Here is a 17,299-nt window from a genome sequence, read left to right on the forward strand (position 1 = left end):
AGAGACCCCCTGGCCTCCCCCAGGTGTGAGAAGGTGGGAGAGCCCCCCCAGCCCCGAGCACCCTCAGCGGTGAGAGGGACACAGAGCCCCTGGTCCCCAGCCCTGCACAGGCATTGCCTGAGGCCAGAGGGATGGAGACCCCCCGAGCATCCCCTGGGCTGAGAGGGACAGAGACCCCCGAGCATCCCCTGGGCTGAGAGGGACAGAGACTGCCCTGAGCACCCCCCTCCACACAGGGGTGAGAAGGAGGGAGACCCCCCCAGGCATTTCCTGGGTGAAAATGATGGAGACCCCCTGGGGAATGGCCTGGTATGAGAGGGACAGGGATACCCCTGGGAAATGCCCTGGTGTGACAGGGACAGGGGCACCCCCTGGGGAACAGCCTGGGGTGAAAGGGACAGGAAACCCCCCCCCAAACGCCTCCCAAGCATCCTCCAGTGTGAGAGGCACGGAGACCCTTTGAGCATCCTCTGGACACTGGACAAAATAAACTTGGCAGAAATCCAACTTGACTCTGAAAAATCACTTTGAAGAATATATGATCTTCCCACAAGTAACTGGTGATGAAAGCACAAACAAATCCCAAACATGAATAAACTGACAATCCAAGCAGTGATGTGGCAATTCCAATATTCATTGCTTCCTGCACAGCTCCAGCTCAGCTGCTGGCAGGTTCCGATAAAAGGAAAGTGGAAATTTGGCCCAATACAGATTATTAAAAGGAAGGGAAAGCTCTGTGTAGCAGTCACAAAGGTGACAGGGATAAAGAGAAAAATGATTGTCACATTTGGTAAAGCCCCCAAGCCTGGGAATTCAGGACTTATTTGGAAATTTATCTACTTAAGCTGGGCTTCTTGTGGGACTTTTAGCCACCTTGCATTCCTCACCATGGGGTGACTGAACCTTGTCAGTCTCACTGGTAACATTTGCTCTGTTTCCTCCAGAGATTTTAACAACTTTATAAGGAAAGACAGCAAATTATTTTCTTTACACTGGCCACCCATAAAAGCCATTTTCCTCATAATTTCTCCCATAAAGAAATAAAACGTTTATAAGCTCCATAAGCTCCCCAGGAGGAAGGAGGGACTGTGTCCAAGTTTCCAAGAGTTCTTCCAGAAAGAACCACAACCTCATCAGTGGAGGGAGCCATGCTGTTGTCAAAGGCACTTGGGGTCAGAGAACAGAGCCTAAACACACTGTGCAACACTAATGTCACAGTCTGGTTGTGCAAATTGTTAGAGAGATTCCTCTGCCCCAATTAAGGTGCTAACGATACCAAATCCAAAATGGATTTTATTGAACAGTAAATGTGAGGTAGAGAGATGGAAAGAAAGAGAAAAGATGAGTGACAAGGGAAAGAGACCTCTCCTGGAGCAGGGCAAGTGTGATATTGTCGCCTGTGTGTAGGGGTTTTACAGCTGAGCCAGTTTGGGTAAGGGGGGTGGTGTTCAGCCCCTGAGCAGGGATTACCCCACTGTTTCAGGTTGCAATGCAAGATGTAACCAAATGCATATTTTCAATCACCATCTCCATAAACTGTTAAAAACAGGTGGGTCAGTGTTTTTTATGTCTTCCATGACTCACCCCTGATAACGCCCTCCAGGGGAGATATCTTCTGTGAATGGGCCATTGAGTGTCACTGCAGGACTGATAAAATTCCATCATCCCATTGTGGGATGCTCCGCCCAGGGGGAGGAACCAAGCATTCCTACCTGGATATAAGCTGAGCCTTGCAACACCAGGAGCAGCTTGCCTACTGGATTCCCAGAGGACAAGAGCTCTATAACCACCACTGGACCTCTAGAGGAAGACCAGACCCTTCTACAGGATCACTGCTTTGACAGAATCACGTTCATCACTCCAACACGACTGCAGCCACCATTTAATGGGACTGAAGCCACCACCCTGACCGACAGGGTGTCAGGTTATATCCTGACTTTGTCAGTTTAAGGCAGTGTTTCTACATCGTTGCCTTGATCTTCATTTTCTTTTAAACTGTAATTCTGGTTTAGACCCTCCCCAGGTTTGCCTTAAACCCAGTGCAATGTACTCATTCCTTGTTTTCCTCCCAAAACAGGATTTCCCATCCCCAAACCTTTGCCAGATGGAAAAGGAGGCTGTGATGAACAAGAAGAATCCCCAGGACACCCAGGCAGGTGAGGAGGAAGTCAGTGCCCCTTTCCCCCTCTCTTCTGCCCCATCTCCCAGCCCAGCATGGCCCCTGACTGCAGGACAACCCTGCTGCCAACACCATCCTACCGGGGATGCACTGGGGGGATCTCCTTCCCCTTCCCTCTGGCAAATCCCATCCTCTCCTTGTTCTTCCTCCCCCAGGGAAGGAGCTGAGGATGGAGACCAGGGAGGAAAAATCCCCACAGCAGAACCTCGTGGAAGAGGCCATTTTGAGTGACTCCACAGTGCAGGAACCCAATGGGGAGGAAAAGCCCAGCAATCCCGCACAAGGATGGGCTGCAAACCCAGCCAAGGGTGCTCTGAGGAGGAAAGACCCTCCCTGAGCCAGGAAGGTGGACAGAGCTTCAGCCAGAGCTCAGAGCTGGTGGTCCGTGAGCAGCTTCATGGTGGGGAGAAGCGCTACAAGTGCTTAGAGTGTGGGAAGAGCTTCAGGCAGACCAGCACCCTGATCCGCCACCAGATGATCCACACTGGGGAATGGGCCTACGACTGTGGGGAGAGTGGGAAGGGCTTCAGCTACAGGTCAGAACTCATCAGGCACCAACGCATCCACACTGGGGAGAGGCCCTACGAGTGTCCCCAGTGTCAGAAGAGGTTTTGGACCAGCTCCAGTCTCCTCCAACACCAGCAGATTCACAGAGAGGAGAGGCCTTTTCCACTGCCCTGAGTGTAGGAAGGGCTTCAAGAACAACTCCCACCTCAACAGGCACTGGCGCACCGACACTGGGGAGAGGCCCTACAAGTGCCCCACCTGTGGGAAGAGGTTTCAGACAGCTCCAATCTCCTCCTGCATGAGCGGATTCACATGGATGAGAGGCCCTTCCGCTGCCCTGAGTGCAGGAAGGGCTTCAAGCAAAACTCCCATCTCATCACCCACCAACGCAACAGGAAGGCTCCGGGCCTGAGTGTGTAGCCAGGCCGGGGCCATTGAGCTGCAGCCCATCCCTGGTGGATGCAAGGACAAGCAGGAATGCCAAGGGAGCCCAGGGCCGGGCCAGGCCAGAGCAGTGCCCCCCAGCCCTCCAGGAGCCCCGAGGTGTGGGGCCCCTCTTGTCCCTGGGCAGCCATGTCCCTGCCCTACTTTCTCCTCCAGTTGTCAGGTCGCACTGACACTTGGCCTGAGCCCAGCGTTCCCTTTTGGGGCCAAGGGAAATCTCTGCTCCTGCCTCTGGCACAGGGCACTCTGCCAGCCAGTCAGGGAAGGAGACAGCCCCGGAGAGAGGCATGAGCAGTGGAGGAAAGCCAGCATCACTGCAGTCTTGCAAAAGGACACCAAGAAGGAGCCAGGAAACTGCAGGCCCATAAGCCTCAGCTCCATCCCCAGAAAGGAGACAGAACAGCTCCTCTTGGATGCCATCTCTAAGCCTGTGGAATAACAGGAATGGAAACCATGCTTGACCAATCCCATAGGCACCTGTGCTGCAGTGCCTGGTTGGGCTTGTGAGGGGAGAGCAGTGGCTGTTGTCAGCTGGGACTTCAGCAAGGCTTTGTCCCTGCCTGCCATAAAAGGCCCGAGGCAGCTCAGGGACAGTGGGGCAGAGAAGTGGACAGAGGAGCTCCAAATGTCGGGTTTTCAGGCTGTTGCTGTTTAGGTGGCCTGGAAAGGCCCAGGGATGGCCTTGGAGAGCCGACGCTTCAAAGAACGAGGAGAGACTTCTGATCTTGTCTCGGTCTCGGTGTTTATTAATTGTTTATCTAAAAGATTTTCTTTCAGCCCAACAGAGGTCTGCACAGCAAGTCAGCCATGGGCACACTGCGAGCCCCCTGGGCGGTCACTTATCTTTATACTCGAAGTTGCGTATACAATATTTACTATTTCTCCCCAATACCTTCTACTCTTATTAACCGGTGCACTTTTAATAATGACCAATCCCAAAGTGCCACCACCACCACAGAAGATGGAGGCCAAGAAGAAGAAGAAGAAGGACAGGACACGCCCCAATTCCTCCATCTTACTTCTTTAGACCCCCCTGTACCAAAATCCTAAACCCTGTGTTCTACACTTTAACTAACTTATCCCTTCACCATTCACCCAGTGAATTCCTCCCAGCCCTCATACAGGTCTCATCTCCTGTGTAGGATCAAAATCCTGCCACCAGACACTTCTGGCAACATTCCAGGATTCCCGAGCCCCCCAAGGGTGGTCTCGGCCTCTCTGCACCTCCATCCTGAGGTGCTGAGATCCCACATCTCCCCCTTCTGTTTGCACCAGGAAGATCTCTTTTACTATCCGATTCATAGCATGTTTTAAACATGCAAATATGCATGGGATGACAAGTATGAGGACTAGGAGGACTATTAAAACATAGAATCCTACTCTTAAAATTCCTCTCCAAATGGGAGAGATGTCAAAGAAGTCTACCAGCTGATCGATCCATGATCCTGTGATCTCGCCAAGTTTATTTATGCTGTCCTTTATATTTTTGATACTTTCATGAATTGACCTTGAATGATCTGAGAGATTCATGCAGCACATCCCTTCAAACTCTTCACACCCATGTCCATGAGCGAGCAATAGATAATCGATCGCCGCTCTGTTTTGAAGAGTCGCCTGCCTTGTACCACTGATGTCTTTTAACATGTCATCCAATGCGACAGACACAGACCGTGCATGTTTGCTCAGCCAACAACCCATGCGGTCGATTTGAGTCAAGGCTACCCCTGATGCTGTTTGCGGTGAGAAAATTGCGGTAGCAATACTCGCTTTCTTGTCCCAAGAAAACATTTTATCATTGCAATCTGTCGCATATTGTTCTATTGATCTTTTTTCTCTGCGTTTTTTCTCTCTTAACATGTTCAAATCAGGCGATAGTATTGAAATTTCCCCAATGCTGCATGGACCTCCCGTGGCATTAGCAGGAATGCCGTGCCAAATTCTGTCTCCGCAAATTAAAAACAAACCCCGTGGCAATTGCACTGGGACTTGGACCGATCCTTTGGTAGTTTTCCCTATATATTTACACCATGCTGACGCATTCTTATAGAATTCATGAATGGGAGTCAAATCGACAGTTTTCGCCTTTGTGACATTCGGAGTCTCAAACTGCATGCAGAGTTCCATTGTCATGGACCCAAAAATCTCCAATTCCTGAGGTTCTGTAGAAGCCACAGGAAGTAGATGTGTCCAAGCACACCACTCTTTCACAGGATCTTTAATGATCTGCGAAATGTTAACTGCGGAGTGCCCTGGAACTGGCCATTCGTCCACTGGCAATCCAATCATGCATGCTGAAAATGGTTTTCCTGGCCTCGAATGTGTCAGGCAAATACTATCTAAATTTGCTGCCTGAGCTAAAGTCTCCCATACATTTTGCCTTGGTTGAGTAATAGGTAAATCACCCCCATTGTTTACTGTAACGAATGAAAGAATGATGCACATAAGCATCATAAAACCCATAATTCCGCTCCTGCGTGAAATTATTATTCTGTTTTCCATTCAAGACCCTAGAGAAGATTCCCCCAAAGTCTTTAGCTTCTTTTTATTTCTCTTTTGAGTTGTCTTGGCAATCTGAGTCTCGACCCCTGTTTGAGTACTCGTCTCTTTTTTTTTCTTGGATCTTTGTTTCTGGGATCCGCGTTTTCATGTTCTCGCACTCGAAATGGTTTCACGTGTCGTGCCGACACCCACGTCAGACCTCGATCTGTGGAGATACAAGCGAAACCCTTGCCCCCCACTAGGTGGCGCTGTCACCGGCCTCCCCAGCTCGGATGACAGCCTGAGCTCTACCGCCCCTGTCCTGTCGACTGCCGTGTTCGTGATCTCATTTGAGACCGTGTCTGCTTGGCTTTTAATTCAGCTGAAAATGGAGCTTGAACACCAGAACGTCTCCCTTGAAGGGAAGGGACTGGGACTCCGAGGGTTATACCAGAGGCATCAAGTCTGAGGAGGGTGTGGAGCCGCTGGGACATAGGATCCCGAGCACGGCCCCTCCTCGCCCGAGACGTCACTCTCTCCCCCTCGTTCCACCTCCGAATCTCCTCCCCTCGGTCTGTCCCGACTCTGTCTCCTCTCCCTCTGACGTTGTGTCCCTGGCTCCTCCCGCCGGTGTGTACAGCCCGCCCCCCGCCGGCACCCGGGCCCGCCCCGCAATTCGACCCGACTTCGCTCCCGGGTTTTTGCGAGTTTTGCCCGCCGCGCGCGTCTCCGCTACTCTGCCGGCCGGCCGGGCCGGCCGCCACCCCCCGGCGCCGCGCTGATAAAAGCCGCGTCTGCGCTCATGTCTCCCTTTTCTGTCTCTTCGCCCGCGCTCCCCGCCGGCTCCGCCGCTGCCGCGCCGTGCCCCCCGCGAGGAAGCGCCTCCCCCCCCGATCCCTTCTCTTCCCCCTGCACCCCCCCCTCCGATCCTGACTCCCTTGTATTCTCCGGAGTTTTAGGACGCTTTAGGAGCTTCTTGGGGTTTCTGGGTTTTGGGACCGGGGCTTTAATATTATTTCCTGCTCTCTTTTCTCGAGAGCCCTTTCCCCTGCCTTCTTGAGGTCAGAGGTAATTCTTTCCTGGAGCTTTGCTCCCCACCCTCCTTCCGAGGGTGCAGCAACTTTTCGTTGCTCTCCCAGTCTTTTCGACTGTTCAGATAGAGATTCTAGCATTTTTCTTGCCGGCGAGAGCAGCTTTAATGCTGTCTCGTCCTTCTTTGTTGCTAAAAAATATAAGTGCCTATTAATTTCCTGCCAAAACCCCACTTCGAATAGCAGGCATGTTTCGGCCAGTGGGTAATTAAGCCTTGCCCACAACAACAGCTGTTTTAATTCTTTCTTTTGAGATCCTTTCTGTATATGCTTGAGCCACGCCTTGTAAGGCGGACAAAATTTCCCGTTGTTTTTTGGGAGAGTGTGCAATTATGTTCTTATTTTTTGACCTTCTCACCGAATCTGTCGTCAGAGCTGTCCGAAGGCTCCCGTCTCTGTCCAGCAGGTCACAGGAGAAGGAATCCAGAGGCGCCTTCTGGTTCCGATCCGGGCTGCTCTATGAACTGCCTTCGGCAGAAGCTGAGAGATGGAATTCTCAGTGACTGCTGTTTTTTTTGCAGACTCTTCTGGCTGTTTTTTTTTTCTTTTCTTTTCTTCTTTCTTCTTTTCCTTTTTTTTTTTTTTTTTTTTTTTTTTTTTTCTCAAGCTTCTCTCCTCAGGAACTGTTCTCTCGGCTCTTCAGCTCTTCAGCTCTTCAGGGCTGATCCCCCCCCGAAAGGGTTGGTGGGGGGTGCCCACGCAGCGAACGCCACTTGTAAATTTTTCGGCGTTCTTCTTTTCTCTTTGCTGGGCTGATTTATGTCCAGAGCTATTTCAGGGACGCCGCTTGTTAGTTTTCTGTGTTTTTTTGCTGTTTAGGAGTGCTGGAATTCTCAAGGATGTCCTTGGGAATGGCCTTGGAGAGCCGACGCTTCAAAGAACGAGGAGAGACTTCTGATCTTGTCTCGGTCTCGGTGTTTATTAATTGTTTATCTAAAAGATTTTCTTTCAGCCCGACAGAGGTCTGCACAGCAAGTCAGCCATGGGCACACTGCGAGCCCCCTGGGCGGTCACTTATCTTTATACTCGAAGTTGCGTATACAATATTTACTATTTCTCCCCAATACCTTCTACTCTTATTAACCGGTGCACTTTTAATAATGACCAATCCCAAAGTGCCACCACCACCACAGAAGATGGAGGCCAAGAAGAAGAAGAAGAAGGACAGGACACGCCCCAATTCCTCCATCTTACTTCTTTAGACCCCCCTGTACCAAAATCCTAAACCCTGTGTTCTACACTTTAACTAACTTATCCCTTCACCATTCACCCAGTGAATTCCTCCCAGCCCTCATACAGGTCTCATCTCCTGTGTAGGATCAAAATCCTGCCACCAGACACTTCTGGCAACATTCCAGGATTCCCGAGCCCCCCAAGGGTGGTCTCGGCCTCTCTGCACCTCCATCCTGAGGTGCTGAGATCCCACATCCAAACTCAGGTAGCTGTGAGCTCAGGGGGCCGTGCTGGGCCCAGCCCTGTTTGCCTTATTCCCCGGGGACCTGGCAGAAGGGACGGAGCGCTCCCTCAGCATTTGCGGATGGGACAGAACTGGGAGCAGGGCCTGAGGCACCACAAGGCTCTGCTGCCCTTCAGTGAGACCTGGACAGGCTCGAGAGTTGAGCAGAGAGGAACCTAATGAAGTTGCACTGGGAAAAGCCTCTAGAAGAGCTTCAGGCTTTGTAATGACCAGGCAACAGAAGTGTTTTAGTGTAGTGGAGTCTATAACGTTGTCTTGTAATGTCCAGTGAGGGAAACCACTGCTTCTCTGTATGTTATCGGACCAGTCCCTTGTATGTACGTCAAGAAAGTCTTTGAGAGAAACATGAAAGAATTCAGAAACTTCCCCTGATATTATTTTGGATTTTCACAATTTTCTGGAATGCAGGGATAAGTGTAAGGATGGCAAAAAAAGGAAGTGAAAGCAAATCAATAAATCTTTAAAAACTCAGCAGCCTCTCCTGTTTGTTCCTTGAAGAAGTTGCCATAGTCACTTTTGCTATCCTTTGAAAAATCTTGCAGGAAAAAGCATTGGCCAAAGTGCTGCCCTGTGTTTCTGAACAGCAACATGCATTTTGTGTTGATGCAAGGTGTGTACCAGTGCTTGGGTTTTTGTGTGTGTGTGCTTTGAATGTGAGTCTCTGCAGGACTATTAATAATTAGACCATGTACTGAAGAGAACATGTTACTGTGTTGTGCTGTCCAGTGCTGAAGAGGGTTGAGACAGAGCAGGTAGCTCTGTGTCTGTGTGTAACTGGCATGAGCAGCACGGGAGCAGTGCCCAGGGCCTGGAGAAGCAAACGGGTTCCTGGTGCTGAGGACACGGTGTCCAGAGCTCAGGATTGTCCGGCCAAGCTCTTCTGGCTCCTTGTGCTTCGAGCCCTGGCCGGGAGCCCTGCAGAGCCCCGGGTGCAGCTTCCCAACTTCCCCCTCTGCCTCCTGGGTAAAGGCACTCCCTGGCATTGCACTGGCTGTGCCTCCCTCCTAGAGCAGTGAAGGGATTGTTTCCCAGCCAAGGTGGCTCTGCCATGGAGACAGGAAAATGGACAAACTCCTGCTGCCCCAGCATCAGGCAGCTGCAGGGTGTCCCTGCCTGTCAGCCCCGGCCCTGCTTCCCAGAGATGCCACTGATTGTTCTAGAAGTCATGGATCTGGATTTCCAGGAGCATGTTTGCAAAGACACGAAAAAGAAAAACTGACACGAATTCTTTGTGCTTCTCTTGCTGAATTTTTCCAATGTATTTTCTAGTAGGAAAGCACGGACCAAACTGGCAAAGTTTATAAAATGTAGGAAAAGCATCCTCCTGTATTTGACTCGAGTTGAGGACAGTTGCAAACTCTCCTGTCAAGTGTACACACAAAATTCTCAGTGCATTTTGTGTCTTTCCAATGAGTCAGTATAAAAGATGACCTTTCTCAGAAGTTTCATACTAATTTTTCCATTTATATGAAATGTGAAAGTTGTTAGTTCATAAGATGACAGATAACTGAGGTCTGGAGGCAGCTGTGCTGGTGTCCAGGTTTATCTCCAGTACCCAGTGGTGATCAGCAGCAGCATCAAATCAGGTTCATCTTAGTTTTCTGCAGACAGGTCTTGAGGAAAACATCAGTTCACCTAGAGCAGGGTTTGAATCCCTGCAGTGCAGTTGACTCCGCACGGGCTCTCTGGGCCACCGCCTGCCAGGGGCAGGAGCAGAGATTTCCCTTGGCCGGGGCCAGAGCCCTGGCGTGGCGGTGCCTGAACAGCACCTCCCTGCCCACAGTGCCACCCCGGCTGGCTGCCCCAGGGCCTGGCATTTGACCCTGCACTTGCTGCCGGATTCCCGGCCGTGCTTCCACCCTGAGCAAACGCTCGGACCCAGCTCAGAAGCTTGGTGCCCGAGGGGCCCGCCACAAGTGCTTGCCAGGGACCTGAGGCCATGGCTGCCCGATTTTGGGTACACGGCTCTGATGTCAGAGTGGCCATTGTGACCTGTGCCACCAAGGCCACAAAGGGGGACGCTGGGCTCAGTTCGAGCGTCAGTGCGACCTGACACCGGGAGGAGAAGGTAGGGCGGGGACGTGGCTGCCTAGGGACCAGAGGGGCCCCACACCTCGGGGCTCTGGGCCTGTGCTGCAGCCTCACCTGCCTCTCCCTTCCCAGAATCAGCGGAGGAACAGCCAGGACACTGCGGTGTCCCTCAGCGCGACAACGGGAGGAGAAAGCGGACAGGAGCAGGGCTCACGCAGGCCTGAGCAGGGAGTAGAGCCTCGTGGCTCTGGGCCTCTCCTGCAAACTCCCCCTCCTTCTTTCTCCCCTAGACAGAGATTATCTGCACCTCGCAGTGACAACGTGCCTCAAGGACACGGACTCACCGCAGAGTGACGCCATGTGTGACAGCAAGCAGGAGGGCCCTGGTGCCAGGGAGCCAGGTGAGGGCAAAGCAGCCCTCTGACAGCCTGGCCCAGGGGCTCTTGTGTCAGCAGGCAACATGGGGATCAGAGCAGAGGCAGGGGGAGGCAGGAGCTGCTCGGCCATGCCGGGGCTGGGAGCCTCCTTCCTGCCCAAGTGGGACCCAGCTGGGCCAGGGGGCAGCTCCTGGGACAGCCGTGCCCACAATGGCCCCTGCTCTGCAAGGCCTCCAGCCCTGCCCATCAGCCAGGCAGGGACAGAGCGGCCTTGGGGCCGATGCTGCTGCAGGCTCTGAGCCCCACAGAGCTGCTCGTGCCCCGTGCCATTGGCTCTGTCCCCTGCAGCCTGCATGCTGTGTCGCCGTGCCGAGGCTGACCCGGACATGTGCGGTGACAAACTGCAGAAGGGTGGGCTCTGTGCCCACGTGTTCTGCATGGTGAGTGGCTCCAGGCGCTCCCTCCACCTTTGCAATGGGCAGCTCCTGCCACCCGCTCCTCATCAGCTCCTCCCCTTGCCTGCAGCTCTTCGCCACTCTTCTATTTCGGCAAGAGAAACGCAACGTTGGACTCCTGGGATTTCTCCCACGAGATCTCCAAATTGCGGCCAGTCGGGCGGCACAGAAGGTGAGAGCCTGACAAGAGCAGGGAGATTTGTGCCTGGCGAGGTTTGCCAGAGCTTAGCCCAGACTGCAGGAAAGAAAGGCCGGCCCAGCAGCCGGGACAAAGTCTGGCTCCCAGCAGCTGTGGCACAGAGGCCCTGGCACAGGAGCCTCCCTCCTCCAGCAGGCGGCTCTGTGGGCTGGGAGCCGGCAGCGGCCACGTCCTGCGCCCTGCCTGGAGCCCTGCGGCTGCCCGGGGAGGCCTCGAGGCTGCTGCTGCTGACGCGGCTGCTTGGCTCTTTCCAGCGCTGCTGCGTCTGCGGCCAGAGCGGGGCAACCATCATGTGCTGTGTGCCGGACTGTGACAGATGGTTCCACCTGCCCTGTGCCAAGGAGGGCGGCTGTGTCAATGTATACATTACTCCGTTCAGGTACCTCATCTCTCTTTATGACCACCCCTGGGGAATGATCCAGCATTTCTCACTTTCCCCATCCATTTTCCTCCAGGTCCTTCTGCCCTGAGCACCGTCCAGAGCAGGAGGTGGAGGCCACTCCTGAGCCGGACACCGTCTGCCTCATCTGCCTGGAGCCTGTGGAGGACAGAAAGACCTTCACAACCCTGGTGTGCCCAACATGCAAAAGGGCCTGGTTCCACAGGGACTGCATCCAGGTAGGAGCCCTCCCCTCAGCCCCAGGGCACAGCAGGTGCTCAGCAGCAACAGCAGGGCCTCGCTCACCCTGCCTGTGTTTGCCCTGCAGGGACAGGCCTTGTGCGCTGGTGCTTTGTATTTCCAGTGCCCCCTGTGCAGAGACAGCGGGGAATTCCCTGTTGAAATGTTCATCTTGGGGATTCGAGTCCCCTTCAGGTTGGTGTCTTTCTGCCTGGCCCACCAGGCAGGAGGGTGCAAGTGCTGTGCTGTGCCAGGCCCTGCCCCAGGAGCCCTGGCCCTGTCCTGTCCCGTCAGTCTGGGCTTCAGCTTCACCCCCAACTTGGAAAAGTGCTGGAGAAAGAGCTGGGACACCTTGGATCTCCATGAGGGTAGGGCAGCAGAAATTCTTCATATCTTCCTTTCTCCATCAGAGACCCAACATGGGAGGACAACGATGCCTTCGCAGATCTAGGAGTGAGGCACGGCCAGTGCAACGCCAGGGATTGCCTTTACCCTGGCGGCAGGGAGGAGGCAGAGGAATGGGGGTAAGTTGGGAAGCTGCACCTGGCGCTCTGCAGGGAACCTGTGTCTCGGCAAGGGCTCAGAGCGGGAAGAACCGGAACCGCTTGGCCAGACAACCACGTGCTGGTACACTTTGTTCTCAGTGCTATGAGCCTGTTTGCCTCCCCAGGCCCTGGCAATTGCTCCTGTGCTCCTCCTGTGCTGCTGAGGGCACCCACCGGCGCTGCTCTGGCCTGAGGAACAGCACACAGAGATGGGAGTGTGACAGCTGTGCTGGGCTCGGAACATGTATGAGTCAAAGTCCCCGGTGTCCCTGGGCTGGGGGCAGTGCCCAGGCCAGGCTTGGCAGAGCGCAGCATCCACTGCTGGAGGGCTGGGGGCACTGCTCTGGCCCGGCCTGGCTGGGACCTGGGCGATCTTTGACATTCCTGCTTGCCCTTACAGCCACCAGGGATGAGACAGAGCTCAATGGCCCCAGGCCGGCCAGACAGTCAGGACTGCAATCTGCTCATGGCTGGTCAGAATCTGAGGCCATCAGCCCCAGCTCCCACAGCCCTGTGCCATTGGTGCTGGTTTCCCCGTCTCCATCTCCAGAGACGGGCAGCCACAGCAGGCCCCACCACGCAGCATGGCAGCAGGCGCTGCCATCTTCCTCACTGGACAGCAGCAGCATCAGCAGATCAAGGGCAACACGCAGCACGTCCCCTGACCCTGAGGACAGGGTCCGTTCCAGACGTGCTGGGCCCAGCCGCAGGCGAAGCTGCTCTCGCCGGCAAAGTCGTGCCCAGAGTCCACCTGTCCGCTCCAGGAGTCACAGTGACAAGAGCAGCGGGACAGGGCCAAGGGCTGAGAGGCCCAGGCGAAGGGAGACACCATCACGGACATCGCCCAGACGCAGGTGCTCCCACCAGCAAGGCTGGGCCCAGAGTCCACCCGTCCGCTCCAGGAGCTGCCATGACAGGAACAGAGGGACAGGGAGAAGCACTGAGAGGCTCAGGCGTAGGGGGACGTGGCCAGGGCCATCCCCCAGACGCAGGCGCTCCCGCCAGCAAGGCTGGGCCCAGAGTCCACCTGTCCGCTCCAGGAGTGTCTGTGACAGGAGCAGTGGGACAGGGCCAAGCACTGAGAGGCTCAGGCGTAGGGGGACATGGCCAGGGCCATCCCCCAGACCCAGGCGCTCCCGTCAGCAAATCTGGGCCCAGAGTCCACCTGTCCGCTCCAGGAGTGTCTGTGACAGGAGCAGTGGGACAGGGCCAAGCACTGAGAGCCCCAGGCGTAGGGGGACATGGTCTTGGCCATCCCCCAGACGCAGGCGCTCCCGACAGCAAGGCTGGGCCCAGAGTCCACTTGTCCGCTCCAGGAGTCGCTGTGGCAGCAGCAGCAGGACAAGGCCAAGAGCTGAGAGGCCCAGGCGAAGGGACACATCATCGGGGACGTCCCCCAGACGCAGCCGCTCCCGCCAGCAGCGCCGGGCCTCGGCTCAAACTGTGCGGTCCAGGAGTCGCCAGGACAGGAGCAGGACGACAGCAGCCAGAGCTCAGAGGCCCAGGCGTAGGGGGACGTGGTCGGGGACATCGCGCAGGAGCAGCCGCTCCCACCAGCGACGTCGGACCTCAACTGGGACCTCCGACAGCAGCACGTAGCGCCGTCATCTTTTCTTTCTAGGCCGTGTGTTCCTTGCCGGAAGTGAAGGTGAGAACGGTCAGTGCAGGGACCCTGAGATGTGCAGCTCTGTAAGCAAACCCGATTAGCTCTTGATGTTTCTACTGGCAGGAAGAAGTCTGGGCTAAATACCTTCATTTCTGTGTAACCGTGTAGTCAGTGAAACGTCAATTAAGGATGTGGCTAATTAAAAAGGACTCTTGGTCCTGCCTTTACACTCCAACCTCAGATGTTTCCCCAGTGCTTACCCTTCATTATGAACCACTCCTTAATGGGCTTGGATATTCTTAGGGAGACATTTAGAGCAAGGTGGCTCTTAGGGAAGCTGTGTCTGAAAAGGACGTGTGCTGTGTTGCTATCCTTGAACAATCTCATTTCAGTAAAGCCAAAATAAGAAGAAAGAGAGTGAGACACTGCCTCAAGTGTCTGAAGACAACTACAGCATTGCTGCGGATTTGAAAGAGGCCTTTCAAAGAACAAACCAGAATAGACGGTATTTCCTCCGTCTATTCTGGTTTCTTCTTTGAAAGACCTTCAAAGAACAAACCAGAACAGACTGAGGAAATACCCTGGGACAAAGAGGATACACAGCACTCTGCCCCAGATGACCATTTGGGACCTTTGCCTGAGAACGACGCAGCTCAGGAGATGAGTTCTTTCAAGTTTTCCTTCTTTGGAGGCACGGAGGAGTTGGGCATCAAAGAAGGTAACAGCAGAACCCTTCTAACAGTGCCATTGCTAAGGAAGAGCTTCTGGCAGGCACTGTAGGGCAATATGGTGTAAAGAAGGTCAGGATGCAGGGGATTTTCAGCAACAGAGGTCAGTAATTAGGCAGAAGCATTTTGATCTTCATTTCTGCTTGCCGGGGCTGTGGTAGATTAATGAGAGGTGCCACATGCTTGCATCTCAGGAATTCTGACAGGCATGCTTTGAGAAGGCATTGGGGTTTTTGCTGAGTGGTGAAAAAGCTTGTTCTCATGCCCTGAATTCCTCAAACAGGGAAAAAGGTGACATACCAGTCATATCAAGTTTCATAGGACCTCACAAGGCTTTTAAGGAAATGTGCGTTAATGTAGAGGGAGGAGCAAAGTCCGAGAGCTGGCCCCAAGATCCATGAATATTCTGTTTGTTACTGAATTCTACTCTTGGACCTTTAGAAAAAGGAAATGGAATGACACATGATCATTGGGGTGTCCTAACCTTAGATAAAATGAGGCCGTCTGAAATGAAGATGAAACAACATTGACTCTAGTCCCAGTCATGTAGGAGAGAAAAGAAACCCTGTGAAGTTATCCGAAATATTAAAAAACCCAATGCACAAAGCAACGAGCTCCCCAGACTTGTGCTGAACTGAGAAGGTATTCACTGTCTTCTGAATGCAACATAAGGGATCCCTGGAACAAACTGGAAAATACTGGAGCAGAAATGTAGCTTAGAAAATCTGGCAGGGTCAGATTCTGTCCTTCCTAAATCTCTCTTCTCCACTGTAAGTATTTCACGTGAAAGGAGGAATTTTTCCTGACGAGTAGAGGAATAATCTGGTTTTGGCTTTTTTTCTCTATTGGTGCTGTCCTTGCAGAGCCTCACGCGCTTGGGACAATAAAGCCGGTAAAAGCCACGTGGCAAGAGGATCCACGTTTCCAGGACAGCAGTTCTGAGGGTGACGATGAGCCTGAGATGACAGAAATGGAACAGGACCAAGAAATGCAAGTCGCATTTCTCTTTGTTGTCTACTTGGCTGTAGTAGTTGGATGCTGTGGGAATATTAATAGCAGCAGTCAGGGAATGGGAAAGTGACATTGCACACCTCTGAGCAATGAAAGTCGTCTTGGAAAACCGTGTGTGCTGCACAGAGTCAAAAATCCCAGCAGCCCATTGGATGTGAATGTGAATATGGAAAGAAAGAGTAGAGCACAAGAAACTAACAGGGTCATTTTGCTTTGACCAACTCCAAACTGAGTTTGGCCAAAAGCCCAAGACACAGTCAGTTTTCTCTTTAAAAGAGATTTTTGTAAAATAAAAAGCTTTATTTGGTTCCTAGGGAATAAAGCTTTTCAATGGATGCCATTTCTCTGAAGCACTACAGGTTTAACTTGTGTTCATGGAATTTGATAGTACAATTTAGGATGCTCAAATCCCTTTTTTCCTTTTCTAGGTTTCTTTTTTTTACCATGCACAGGAAGTGCTAGAGTTTTTTTTTTCTTCTCCAAAGATGATGAACGCCTTAGAGGTATGACAGAATTTCTTTACCATGTTTAATATTTTGTTTTTCCTTTTAAACCCTTCCTGTAATTCAGTGAGGAGGAAAAAATGCTGCCTAGTTATCCAAGTTTTCTAGTCAAAATTTGCCACCCTCACTTGTGATCCAAGTTGTGGCAGAATCCTGTGAGAAAATCCTGGCAAAATGAAGGTCAAGCAAATTTCTGGCTTTCTTTTCTTTCAGACAATTACCCAATAGGAATCTGGACTTTTAGAGTTTACCAAAAACTTAGTCACTTCACAGCTTACGTAGACATTTTGGATCCTTTCAGGTATTTAAACCATCTTTGTGTTTTTCCTCTCTTTCTGATGTTACCGTTAGGAATGTTGAGTGTTCTTGTCAGCCACATATATCCCTGTGGTTCTTTGTCCTAATGAATCTGGGGCTTTGTCTTCTGAATCCAGTGAATTTTGTATTTAGAAACAAAGAAAACAACATCCAAAGGAAACATGCACAGTCCCCAAAACCTGCACAGGCCACCAAAACAATTGCTGGTTAGATTTTGTAGAATAGAATCTTAAGACAAGCATAAAGGATGTGCCTTCCATGAGATTGATTCCATAACTCTGCTGAAATGCACTGCTGTGTTCACACAGTTCCCGGCCTACAATCTTCCAGGCAGCCTGATTTACAGGATGTGTTGAAATGGAGAGCTCAGGCCTCAGTTCTGGGGGTGCTGGTGCTGAGCTTCTAATGCAACAGCTGCAATTTCAGTGCAATTCAGATTGCAGCATGTTGAGGGAAAGTGCTGCTGCCTTTGATTGTTCTTAGCACACCAGGCTGCAGTAGGGAACATTTCTGCTGGAGCCAAGGTGTGGTGGGGGCAGGAGAATAGGAAGGATGTGAGAATTGATTTCTGATTTTAGTGCTGTGTTGGTCAAGATTGTTAGAAGCAGCAGCACAATCACAAGTGTTTAAGGCTATTAATTGGATGTTTCTTTTGTGCAGAGGGTCCGCAGGTATTTTGTAGATTAGTAGAAGTCAGTGAAGAAAAAGAGGGTTAGGAAGACAGACGTAGA

The sequence above is a fragment of the Ammospiza nelsoni genome, chromosome 29 (genome assembly GCF_027579445.1).
Source record: "Ammospiza nelsoni isolate bAmmNel1 chromosome 29, bAmmNel1.pri, whole genome shotgun sequence".
NCBI classification, from domain to species: domain Eukaryota; kingdom Metazoa; phylum Chordata; class Aves; order Passeriformes; family Passerellidae; genus Ammospiza; species Ammospiza nelsoni.